This window comes from Diabrotica undecimpunctata, chromosome 9 (genome assembly GCF_040954645.1).
Source record: "Diabrotica undecimpunctata isolate CICGRU chromosome 9, icDiaUnde3, whole genome shotgun sequence".
In the NCBI taxonomy this organism is placed as follows: domain Eukaryota; kingdom Metazoa; phylum Arthropoda; class Insecta; order Coleoptera; family Chrysomelidae; genus Diabrotica; species Diabrotica undecimpunctata.
Genome location: NC_092811.1, coordinates 66857655 through 66872200, shown reverse-complemented (window position 1 = coordinate 66872200; position 14546 = coordinate 66857655).

Here is a 14546-nt window from a genome sequence, read left to right as displayed (position 1 = left end):
CAGGATCAGTACGAAGACCCTGAGAATCTACAACATATCCTAAAAACTTAATAGAGTCACGACAAAAGCTGCTTTTATCCAAATTAATAGTCAAATTTGCGTCTTTTAAACGCTGAAACAACTGCTGCAATACAGAGATATGAGTTTCGAAATCAGGAGTAATGACAAGAATGTCATCAAGATAGTATTGACAAAATGGGTCTAAAGCAGGACCTATTACCAAATCCATTAATCGACACATGGTCTGAGGAGCAGACACAAGACCAAAAGGCATTGTAGTGAACTGATACAATCCTTTGCCATTTACTGCAAAGGCAGTAAGCTTTTTACTCTCCTCGCTGAGAGGAATCTGTAAAAACGCCTTCTTTAAGTCGATAGATGAAATAAATTTTGCATTCTGTAATTTACTTAGGATGATATCTATACGAGGTATAGGATAAGCATCTCTGTTCATAGTTATACCGTTAAGTTTACGTCCGTCAAAACAGACACGAAAAGTCCCATCTTTCTTTTTTGTCAGTCACAGAGGGCTACAAAAAGAAGAAGTACTGGGCTCAATAATACCTAACTTAAGCATTTCATCTACCTCCTTTACTAAACTTTCATGCCAGGCTTGAGGCAAGGGATATTGATATTGCCTGAAGGGCTTAGACGAACCAACATCAATGTGATGTTCGATGAGATGAGTTCGACCTAACTGATTTTTCGATGAGATAGAAGAGAATGATGTGATGACACTATTTAACTGCTCTAATTCCTGAGCATTAAGTCGACTCATATCTTTAACAGCATTGACACAAGAGATATTAAAAGAAGACACAGATAAGAAAAATTCAGTAAAATTTAATTCACTATTAAAAGTTTTCAGAAAATCCATACCTAGGATGACTGAATTCTTAACTGAAGGAATAACAAAGAATGTAATCATTCTTTTACAAAAACTAACAGAAATCTCAGTAGTGAATTGACCTAAAATTGGTTGAATTTGACCATCAGCTGTAGTCACTTGCAAATTTTGATCTATTCCTATATTTACATTTGAATTCTGGAGAAATTCCAGACCTAGAGAACCTAAAATAGAGATATTGGACCCTGTGTCCAGTAAAGCTAAACAAGAATGTCCTAAGATAGATATTTCAAGATATGGACGATTATCCTTGTTTTTTCGAACTAACAATGAGTTTATATCTAAATCAACAAACGAAGACAAGAGATTACTTGAAGAAACTACAGAAGAATCACGGTGTTCATGCTCAATTAACGTTGTCCTCTCTTCGGTTGGTATTTGCCGTTCTGTGGTCTTTTGTCTTTTGGTAGAGCGTGAGATGTTTGGCTTGTGGAAGCTTGGGCATCCAGACTCGAGAAACTGGTTCCTTGGTTTTGAGGAGTTTGGACAGTGTTTGTATTCCCTGTATTTTGAAGAGGAGTAGGAGCCAGGGCCAACCCACCCCTTCTGTCGTTTCCCGAACAGGATTCACACTCAAATTTACGGACACCTTGACGTCCACAACCATAACAGAACCGAATTCTAGGCTCAGAACATTCGTAATACCCATGTCCTGACTGACAACAATTCCAACAGGTAAGCTTCGAATTAAAAGAAGAGACATTACCAGACCGAGAATAGTTAGGCCTACCAGAATAGGATGAGTCATTATTTCTGAAATTTCTATTATTACTAGACCGTGAATAATTGGGTCTATCAGAATAAGATGAGTCATTATTTCTGAAATTCTGATGAATAGGGACTCTAGACACGTTGTCAGAAGACCATGACAAAACTTCCTCTAACTTCTTACACTTTTCCGTTAAGTCAGCAATTGAAGAAATATCTGTAAGTGCCAGACTAGAATGATACGATGGCAACAAATTTTTTCTAATGATCCTTATGATATGTGACTCAGACAAAGGAGTCTCCAACCGTTTACACAAACTAACAATCTCATTTACAAATACAGTTACCTTCTCCTGCGGAGCTTGTTTTCGAGACTTAATTTCATCAAGAAGATTGTCCTCATAGTTATATGGAAGAAAATCCGACCTAAGATTGGCAACTAACTCTTGCCATGAAGCAAAACTACCTCGGTTATTGAGATACCAAGTGAAGGCTGAATCCTTAAATAAATCGGCAGCAGAAGAGTAACACTCTTCCTCGCTGTTACCACGCGCTATACGCAGACATTCTACCTTCTCTAAGAAACTAACAACATTTTCATTATCTTGACCTGAAAAATGGACACCCCATTTATGAATAGGAGCAGACTTAACGAAGGGAAATGGATTTACTGAAACACTAGCATTATGAGGAGTTGACTGTGCCTGTGGAATCACTTTACAATCAAGTTCACCTTCCAGAATCAGAACCCTGAAATTAAGAGACCTCTTCACTTCCTCCTCTTCCTCTGTTGTAGCTTCTAACAGATGGACTCTAGCTGCAACATGACCTAAGCGAGAAGTATAGCGAGCATAGGCAGTATCACTAGGAGAACCAACAAAAGAACCAATTTTGACCACCAGATCTGCAAGAGTAACCTCTATTTCCGCAATCTCGTCCTTAAAATTAAGATGGGAAGCAGACAGAACAGCATAACTCCGATTTGCTGCAGCTTGCTTTAATGCACCACGCAACACTACCCTTTTCCTTTCCACTGTTGTCAAAGATGGATCGTTTAAGTGCCGGACTCTCAACTCGTACTCTAATTCTGGACCTAACAGATGCTCTACCTTGAAAGCAGACATTTTATACAACTGGGAAATATACCAGAAAATATATGAGGGAAACTATGATAAAATAGGTAAAGTCTAACTTACTCTATGTTTCCAGGTTATTATTATAATTGAATTATTTTACCAGTAATGTTTGCTTGTTTATCCAGTCGTGAACTCAGATGCAAGGTACGGCTACAATCCCTGAGAAACCTAGGAATTTCAAAAAATGTTACTTCCAGACAGTGGTGAATTACTTTGGTGCTACTCCGGACTTTTATAGTGTTAAGATAGTTAAATTTAAAATATTTAAATAATTTTCCTTTTTAATATATACTTATGTTATTTATTATTAATCCAATATGGATATTTAGTTAATCAAAAAAAAGCAATTTATTCAGTCTACCCACAATATAGCAAAAACAAGGGTACTACGGGTATATTTAATAGATAATGTAGATAAACTAAATATTGAAATACAAAACCAATGTTGCAGTTAAGAAACCAAGAGTTAAAGAAAACAGCTGAAAATTAAAATACAACACCAAAGGTACACAACCAGAAATTAAAGTGGGAGAAAAAAAAACCCAAAGATATAAAGCCAAAAGTACGTGCAAAAAAAAAGAGGCCCCACGTTTGGGTCTAGCCAATTGAAACCTAACCAAATTGCAAACGCAAAAAGCGCCAATTGAAACCTAAATAAAATTTAGGGGTGGTATATGGAGAAGGAGATGATCGATTAGAGAAGAACTAGCAAAGAAGTTATAATAAAAAGAATGGCTTAGCTTAAAAGAACACAGAGACACAAAACCTCAAGCACGAATTCGGGCTAGCCTCACTACACTAGAATTTGGCTTTGAGATAAGGGGAAAAGAGATCTTTTAACCAAAAGAATACAATATAATAATGCACCGGAAAATCTGGAACTATAAAAGGGGTAAGATAAGAGAATATACGGAGATGCCTAGGAAAATACTAAAATGGGCGCCAGCTAATTTCTGAAGGAAATTAACAAAAAAAATAAATGAAGTTATGAACAACAAGGAATAAAGTACTATTGATTTAATACCCTGTAATAATGTTTAAAAACCGAAAAGACACTATTGACCTTGTTCTGCTATATTATAACTGTAAGCAGGAACTGAAATAAAAGCAAAACTATTTGTAACAAATATATTTATAATATTAACAACTAACAAAACTCACCTATATATATATATAGAGAGAAAATATAATTACAGTAGTGGGGCTACGGTATGCGAGGACCAAAAAGCCACGACAAAATTAAATATCCCCACTACTGGGCCAAACGAAAAGGTGTATTAGTAAATCTATAATCTAAGTCCATGGGAGAAGCGAGATCTTAACACTAAGGTTAGTTACGAAAGTTAAATCCTAGATAGGTAAGGTAGGGAATATAAATACTAAAAAAAACCGTGACAGTTATACAAAAGAAACTACCTTACCTAACAAATATACGACTAATATGTGTCGAAGCAGCTAAACACCAGATCTATGTGTAAGTGTTATGCTTACACATAGATGCTGGGAGATATCTAAAGTGATCAAGTGTGATGAGTATGGCCAACAGACTCGGAGAGATATATATATAATTTTTAAAAAACCCTGATACATAAATTTCTTCCCTTCCCTTTTAAAAACTGCTATACAAAAATCATGAACCCCTTCCCTAACAATGAATCTAATTTAATTAATTAATAGCTATTTACCTAACTTTTATAGATGTTACAAAAACTGTAATAAGTACTAACCTTGGTATATGCATATACAAAGTTGTAAATTACAAGAAAAACCTTAACCCTGAGAAACTAGTTGTTACTGTCTGTCACAACACTACAGCGGTCCTGGATAAGTCCCCTTAAGACTCTGACGATCCTTGAGGCTCCGAAAAAAAAACGAATGAAGAGGAACGCTGTGGTTCTGGAGACAATCGGTTCCTGGTTACCAATGGGTTGAATTAGGTGTTTGGTTAAACTAATTCTAGGATTAAACGTTATCCTAATCGGGTGAAATCTACAAAAAATAACATTTAGAGAAACATCAAGGCACCCAAAGATGACTGTCAACACATACTCTTACATCGAATTACCACAATAAACAAACATTTTATTTCATCAGCTGACTGTCATCCTGTCTATTTATTGCGTCTGCGCATTTAAAGAATATCTAGTAAATTAGGCATGACAGTTTTTATACCGAGTAGGTATACAAAAAAAAACAGAAAAACTAATGAGGTGTCCGATAAATTTATGATCTAGGCTCAAGGCCACATGATACATATGAGAAAACTCGGATTTTACACTTTTAATATTTCAACAGACAATGAAAATATCAATAAAATGATAGGCCTATAAAACTAAATGATTTAATTGCTCACCTGGGTTTTAAATAATTATTTCAGTAGATTTGGAAGCCGGGTCTTAAATATTCATTTCTATAGATTTGGAAGTCGGTTTTTCAATCAAGATTCTTTATCATCTGTTCCAATTTCTCCCTTGATGTTCGGGGAAAATATTAAATCCAATCCCAGATTTTCTACCCGATTTAAAGACAAAAAAATGCCGGTTAAGGCTTGGAGAAATACACCTCTCTGCGTGAGTTGTTGGCCAAAACTGACTTTAGCGAGCGCCTCTTGACTTGTAGTTTGCGCATCGTACCGTCTATTGCCCATGAACGTTTCATAAACGGGATTCTGAGGGGTTTTAGGATTTTAATAATAAATTATATTAATTAATTATATGTTAGCGGTTGTGACTGCTACAAATCCACCCTAGGTATATTCATAGACATTGAGGGAGCGTTTGATAAAACGACATTCCCAACTATCACCCAACAGCTCAACGTCAGGAATGTTCCCCTGGCCATAAGCGAATGGATATTCAGTATGCTCTCTAATAGAGCAATAAGCATAAATGTAGAAGACGTTTCTGTTAGAGGCATGGTTACGAGGGGCTGTCCACAGGGAGAGGTGCACAGAGGTATCACCACTACTCTGGAACATAGTTCTAGATACCCTGGTTGACCAACTCAGCAGCAACGGTTTCTACACAATAGCCTATGCAGACGATATTGCTGTCCTGCAAAGCGGTAAGTTTGAGAACACACTATGTGAGGGATCACAAGTTGCTCTCCGACTAATAGAAACATGGTGCAAGGAACACTCACTATCTATAAATCCAAAGAAAACAGAGATGGTCCTCTTTACTAGGAAAAGAAGAATCACGGGCTTAATACCCCCAAGGATTCTAAACTACAGTCTAAATTTTTCTGACGAGGTGAAGTACCTTGGTATTACCCTTGACAAGAAGTTAACATGGAACTCACACTTAGATGGTAGAGCTAAAAAGAGCATATATTGCCTATGAGCAGTGTCGACGAACGGTCGGACGCACCTGGGGCCTCACGCCCAGGGTGATCGCCTGGGTCTACACCGCTGTCATTAGGCCAATGCTAACTTACGGAGCTATTGCTTGGGTACCAAAAGTGCTACAGGCAACAGCGATTAACAAACTAAACCATATTCAGCGGATGGCTTGCATAAATATAACAGGTGCCATGAAAACAACACCAACTGCTGCAATGGAGTTGATCATTGGCATCACGCCTCTAGATATATATGTCAAAGAGGTGGCGCTAGTGACAATGATGCGACTGCGCTCAGCTGGTGCAAACCTTGATGTAGGAATAAGACAATTGAGAACTCGTTTCTGGCGAGAAGAGTTGGATGCGTTACCACTTCTACAGGCAGGCTGCGACTCAATTGAACCAAAGTTTGTCTTTAACAAACCCTACAAAATTGAAACAGGACAGTATATGGAGACAAACGTGGCAAATGCCTATTGCATATACACCGATGGCTCCAAAATGAAAGAAGGCTCAGGATGCGGGATATACTCCAGATCACTGAACCTAAGAATAAAGGGGGTATGGGCAAAAATGCCAGCGTAGTTCAGACAGAACTGACTGGTATCTCCATAGCCGCAAAAAAAATAACCCAAAAAGGTATAGCAGGTAAAACTATAATCATCTGCACAGATAGCAGACAAGCGCTACTAACCTTGAATAGACCACGTGTCACATCAGGTTTAGTAATGGAGTGTCACAAGTCACTAACCCAAGCTTCGAATGGTAATACCATCATCCTGAGGTGGGTTAAAGGACACAATAGGAATAAAGGCAACCGCATTGCTGACCAACTAGCTAGGAAGGCGGCTTGCCTAAGACTCTTAGGACCTGGGGATCTTTTTGGTTGGTCAACTACAACAATCACGGAAATTGTCAAATGTCACTCCCATGCGCAAACCGTAAAAAGATGGGAAGAAGGGAAAAAAAGGATGTAAACTTGCCAGGGTAACACTAAGTAACCTTGAAGAGTCAACATCTAAGAAGTACTTGGGAATGACCAGGAAAAACCTACGTTTGAGAGTTGGTTTTTTAACTGGTCATTGTCAACTAAGCCAACACCTCCATACACTGGGGCTAGCAGACACACCTCTATGTAGGAAGTGTGAACGAGAAGACGAAACTGTAGAGCATGTCCTATGTGAATGCCCAGAGTTATCGTTAATACGAGAGTACGCGTTCGGCGAGTCCTGGCCCACACCTGCCCACATAAGAGAGATGTCTCCTGGTGACTTGTCCACCTTCCTAGAATTGGCAGGATGGACAATGAGCTAAGGGTGACAGCTCCCTGGGAGGATGCACAATGGGTCAATTGTGGCCTAAGTGCTGTGAAACTTAACTCACCCTCCCTACTCTACAGATACAGATACAGAAGTCCACGATACAAAAAGACACGGTATGCCACCATTGGCGCCTTACTTCGTCTGTTTCGCGCATGACGTCAGGTACGAGGACCAACACTTGCCATATGACTTGCATTTTTACAAGCAGTTGTAAAATTGAGACAGCTCTACCGTGCGCAATAGCATACCGTGTGTGTGTGTATCGTGACTAAGCCTACTTAGCTTGTTTTAGGAAGTAAGCCATTCAGGTACCTAATTTAGACGTTGCCTAAGTTGTATTGCCGCAAGAGACAAAAACTAGAAACTTAAAATCCGTTAAGATTCCTGTTCTAGCACTCGAACGAGTAAGACGTGTGCCAGGTACAATTAAAATCCAGTTTGCCTTATCGGTAGTAATTAGTGCTTAATTTAGATTTAATAGTGTAATTTCGAAAAGTGATTACTCCTACATCCTTAGCTTCCGCCGTCAAGTATATATTTTTCCTCCCTCTGATAATTTTGAGCTTCACACCTCCTTGTTAATTCCTTTTGAAGGCAATGATAATAGAATTTTTCTACCTACGGACAAGATAGAATCTTTCTTATGCAAACAATCAGCATATGTTGCTTCTAATTGTCCCAATACCTCATCTGACAACTTATCATCTGAAAATCCTACTTTTTCTCATGACCTAAGTCCCCCACCGAATCAACGTCACAGCAACAGAATACACAATTTCCATCTCATTCTGAACCGTCTTCCTCCCAAACAAATATATTTGATCCGTCTTCGGCTCAAATACGCTCATCTGTATCATCTATAAGCGATAATAACCTTCAATGTGGGGAAAACCCCGCAACAGAACAAACTATGTTTCCTACCAAACAAACAGTTCCTAGTTCCTCTGGTCCCTCCAATACAAAAAAGAAACGAAAATGTAGTTCTTCTCTCGACTCCAGTCTATCCATTGACTCCAAGCAAGAAATACACAAAGCCTATAAACAAAACCTAGAAGCTTTTGGAGTCCCTCCTGATAATATAATTGCCTTTATCGAGAACGCTTACGGCAGCTGTGACCCTGTCCCTGGCAGTATGGAGCCGACGTGGCTTTTGGATCACATGAATGTACTGAAATTGGAAGATCTCGTGCTACTCCCAAAGGGGGAAGATAAGTATCGACCTGTTTGCCTTCTGTCGTGTATAGGTAAATTATACGAGAGGCTCCTAAAAGGGCGAATAGACACAGTGATTAAAGAGTCAGGCGTCTGTCACCCAGCCAGTACGGTTTCAGAAAGAACAGGAGCACGGTGGATGCGCTGATGGAAATCTTCCGGGAGTTACGCGGAGGGGGGTTAACAAGCGGTGGACATTCCTACTATTTTTTGACGTCCGGAATGCATTCTGATAATGAATGCTCTACGAGAGAGAAGGTGTCCGAGGTACTTGATGAATTTGGTCTCCAACTATTTGTCAGAGAGGAAAATTGTGGTAGAAAAAGGAGTAGTGGTTGACGTGACGGCTGGAGTGCCGCAGGGGTCGGTCCTAGGACCCACGCTGTGGAACTTGGCATATGACGGGGTTGTGAGCCAACAATAAGGAGAGGGTGTAACCCCTTTCGCATTTGCGAACGACCTCGCTATGCTGGTAGTGGCGCGGGACAGAGAGGACCTTATCTTTGGTACACAGCGTACATGCAACCAAGTCGAGGAATGGATGAAAATGCATGAGCTAGAACTGGCTGCGGGTAAGACCGGGCTATAATTCTCAAGGGACCAAGAAAAAGGGACGGGATAACATTTGAATGTGCAGGAAAGAGAGTGGTTCCAAAGAAGTGCGTGAGCTATTTAGGGGTGACTCGTCAAAACGGAAAGTGGGGGAGCACGTAAAAGCGGTGACTCAAAGAGGTGCGGTGAGATCCGCCGCATTGGGGGGATCATGCCCAACATCGGAGGGCTCAAAACTGAGAGGAGGAGGGCCCTTCATTCTGTTGTGCAATCTGCAGTTTTAACAAAGGCGTACAGAAAGCAGATCACCCGAGCAGATACGAAGAGTCTATTTAGGGTGGCGTGGGCATACAGAGCAGTCTCTGTCGAGGCGTTAGTAGTTATCACCGGGTGTATTATGATGCACATGCTAGTGAAGGAAAGAGGAAGAATATACGAGAGAAGAAATGAAGACATAGCAACAGAACGTTTAAAAAAAGAAGAAAGGAAAATGTCTAATGGTCTGGCAAGGGGAATGGGATGATAAGAGAAGGGTGGCGCAGTGGACGAAGTCGTTGATTCCTAATATGAGAAGATGGATGAATTGCGGGCACCGGCGTTTGGATTATTTCCTGATGCAGATGCTCACAGGACATGGTTGCTTTAAGGCATACCTTTACAGATTTAAAAAGGCAGAAAATGACAAATACCTCTATTGTGAAATATCGGACACTATCTCACACACTCTATTGGTATGCGATAGATGAAGAGGTGAGAGGAGCCTGCTTGAGAGAGAGCTAGGAAGTAGGGTGCAATCAGTCACTGAACTGGTAGAGGAGATGCTTAGGTCGTCAGATCGGTGGAGACCAGTTCAGAGATATGTGAGAAGATCATTGGAAAGAAAGGCACAAGAAAGGCGACCCGAAGGTAGATAGGGTGCCCAGGACCAAGAAAGAAGATAAGGCAGACTGAGAACGGGTGTGATTGAATATAAACAGGGAGGAATAGAGGGAGATAAGCATTCCGTCGTAGTGGGAAAGTGCTAGAATGTGTGAGAATTGTGCATGAGAGAGGTAGGTCTCTGGCATTGACGGCGATGGTGTCCGAACAACTCTACCGCGCGGCCTCGGATATCATTGTGGCCATGCTGGAGGAGTCCTGCATAACCGAGGCTGGAAGTTTAATGTTCAACAGACCGTAGAACGAGCTAAAAATTGCGAGAGACAATTTCAAAACATATTTCAACGGAATAGGCGCTGTTCTATGGCAAAACCAACGCATTTAGAACAAATATTAATAATTACTGCTAAAGTATTAAGTAAAGAAAGAATTAAAATAATTACTAATTTTGTGTTATAATCTACAATAAAAAGTATCAATATATTATGCATTTACCTTTTATTAATATTTCTTTCCCAATTGACTCCCATAAATTGACTTTAATGCCCCGATTGTGCTATGTTTTGAGCTTCTGCATTTCTCACCAGATCAATCAAAATTTCTCTGTAAATTTCTGTCATTTGGCCCTCCTCGGAATTAAAAATCGGAATGAAACCAAACAAGTTTAATAGGAGAAACTACTCAGTTCGACGTCGGCCGATATCGGTCGTTATCTGATCAAGGTTCCCACAGCAGTATAAGGATGAGCGATGTTCATCATATTTAAGAAACATCGATTATGGCGTACAAAACATCGATGTTTTAACATCGATAATCAATTTTCACATTATCGAGGAAATCGATTATAACAACCGATTATAAATAATTATTACAGTAGGATACATTACATAATACACAAATTAACAAATAATTTAAGATTTACATAGATTTCATAAATTTGTTACAACCTAAAAAAATAATTTTACTAAGTAAAGTACATAACGGAGATACCCAACAAAACATTAATATATTAAATCGGTTTCCTTCTAATCCTTCTCTATACAGAATTCGAGTGTACTTTAAAACGCTGTATTCGGGGATCCCCACAAAAGACTTCATGAATTGGGGATTTTTAATTTGTTTTGTGTGTAGTTCACATGGGCCACTTAGAGTACGGAACAAAGGAAAGGAAAAGTAATCAGTGCTGTGTTGTTCCCAAGAAAGTGTTATAATTTCATTTATAAATTGAGAATTGTTTATGCAGGTAAGTTAACCACCTCCTTTTTTGAAAAATGTACAAAATTATTATTTTCTAGTCAATTTAATAATGCCTTCAAAAAGCCTGTATTGCGAATTTTTTGAAAAATTGGATGCTGCTACTGCAAGATGTCGTACCTGTTCAAAAGTGTTGAAAACTTGTAGAAGTACTACAAATTTAAGATTGCATATACAAAAATACATTGCAGATTATTAAAAAGAAAGACGGGGGAGAAAAATGTTCCCTTAAAAAGTCTCGTGTAAATGATATTGATACGACAAAAGAGGAAACAACTTCCATAAGTTACGATGAATCAAAGCCCTCCACAAGTTCTGGAATTTTTGAAAGTGATGCAAATATTGCAAGTAAGATTCTTGCAGTGTCAAAAGTGATATTAGTGGTACGAGTAAAAATTAATTTCAACCAACATGACCTTCGAGTTTTCGAAACATTATGAATACACAGAGACCGGTGGGAAAGGGGTTCGTATATCTAATACAGACTTTACACCAACAATATATTCATAAGTCGCTTCAAGGTCAAATTTGACGTGTGTAACGTACAATTTCACATCCAATTTTGCCGTGAGTAAATTCATGGATAAATTCGTAATAGAACGTGTTCTATTTTTCGCATTTATTGGACGTGAATGTGTCACCAACCTGTGTGAATTTGGCGGGAAGCAGGGATTTTACTAATATTATAGACGCATGTTTTTATTGTTTGTTTTTTGATCTTGGCAACAAGTCACGCGAGCACTTTATTTTGTAAACATTTTTAATTTGAAAATTAAAAAAATGAGTTGTGGAAAAGAGGTAAGCTTATTATCGTATATAAATAATAAGACAGAAGATAATTGATGTATTTTTTAGGAAAAACATACAATTTCCCATGAGGAATGTTATTATTTAATATCATTGTATAAACTACATCCTCAATTGTATGAGGTAACGAACAATGATTACAAAAATAAAACGAAAAGATTATTTTCATTAAAATCCATAGCCGAAAATTTTAATCGTAAATACCCATGGGCCAATATGGGAGTCGATGATGATGAAAAACGATAAACAGTCTGAGGACTCAGTATTTTGCTGAAAAAAAAACAAAATAAGGAGTAGCATGACCAGTGGTAGTGGAACAAACCAAGTTTATTGGTGGTATCCTTATGGTGTTTTGACATTTTAAAATTCCTGGATGACAGTAATCCTGTACGCTCAAGTGTGTCCAATCTAGTGGAACAAGTAAGTGAGCTTAGAGATCCTGTTGATGACATAGAATTACTTTATGATGGGCCTTCGAGTCACTTAATTGAGCTGGACTGGAATGGGCAAGCTTTATCTGAAGAACCAGGGCCATCCAGAAAAATGCAAAAAAGGATATTCGAGCCCACAGATGATGTTTTACTTGATTCGCCGGCTACAAGACTGTCGATATAATCAGAGCCAGAATTTTCTGATATGCCTCAGACTCCTTCAATATCATCGGAAAGTAATTTGGTAGCAACTCAAATCAAACGCAAAAGGAGGAAACTTGTCGCAAAGGCAGAGAGTACTAAGGATGTGCATGCTGTAAGAATTATGAAGACAGCTACAAGATTTTTAGAAAAAAATGAAACAGATTCTAAATCGGAAGCAGATCTTGTTGATGGTTTCTTGGTGTAAGTGACAAAAATTAGTATTTATTTAGTAAGTATTTGTATGGTTTTCATGTTTAAACATTTTTGTTGCAATAACTCAAGTATATAACTTGAAATATTCTCATATATTAAAAAAGAGATTTAATCTTTGTATGTAGGTATATTTAAATATACCTACATACAAAGATTAAACCTCTTTTTGTGATACATGGTATACAGCCAGCCACAGGAATTTATTTTCCTTGAGGATTTTAATCTCATATATTGTTATAGATACTTAGGCTTAGAAATACGGCAAATTAAAAATCCCAAGAGGGCTAGGTTGCTTCGTAGTAAAATAATGAATGTCGTGTATGAGGCCCAGATGGAGGAGGAAGATGAAGGCCCAGGTTAAGGAGTTTTATACTTTAATAATTAGAATTAATTCCGATGTGTAAAATATTTCATGATAATTAGGACTAGGATTGTAATATATGGTACTAATATAATTAAACAATATCTCATACTAACTTAAAGTTAGTACATTATAATATAAAAAATTTTACTATATATATATATATATATATATATATATATATATATATATATATATATATATATATATATATATATATATATATATATATATATATATATTGAGATGATTGGTGTTTAAAGAAAATAATTTATAAGTTATGTAATAGATAATATTAGATATTAAAAGTATTTGGTTATTTTAATAAGTTATATACTAGAGAATTTTATAAAAATTATTTATATGAGGGTATTCTTAAGAAATTAGCATATAATAAGTGTAATAAAGTTTTATTTTAATAATTATAATATTGTAAATATATTTAAGTGAGCCATGTGCATAGACTACCAACTATACATTTAAGTGACAGGGAGATATACATACTCTGAAAGTGACATTTTAAATAATAATTAGGAATATAAAGTGGGGTTATAATAATATGTTAGTTTAAAATGTTTAATTTATATATAGTTACTGATTTAAGTGTATATTCTGATCTGAAAAGCCTAAATGTCAACAAAATTCTCGATAGAAAAGAAAGGAATTCTTTAGAATACAGAATTTAACCTTTGTTTACGGTAAAACGTTCTCGAATATGGTTATGTCTGTGAAATGGACATAACCAGAACATATACTTTTTCGAGAACAATCATAAAGAACATTCATATGGAGGAAATGGAACAATTCTAATAGGATTTCTTGCCAGATGATTCTGGAACATGGAAAAAGATATAAATACCCGGTGATTTGGATTCAGAGTTCAGTTATAGTTACTATGAAGTCAGTCAGTTAGTTAGTAAGAAAGTTAGTTAGAAGATAGACACATTTAGTTAGTGAAGTCAATTGTTCAATAAGTTGAAGATAGTCAGTCAGAAGGTCCAGATGTTCAATATAATAAGTTCAATGAAGATTAAGAAACAGTATAAAGATAATATTATTGACGATTAAAAATTATGTTATGTAAAAATGGTAATTGGATAATGGAAGGAAGTATTAATTGAAAATTAAAATTATATAATATATTTGGTGATTGGATATTGGTATATTGAAAAGAAGAATATATATAAATGCTGTTAAGAAGAAAAATATTTTAAATTGGTG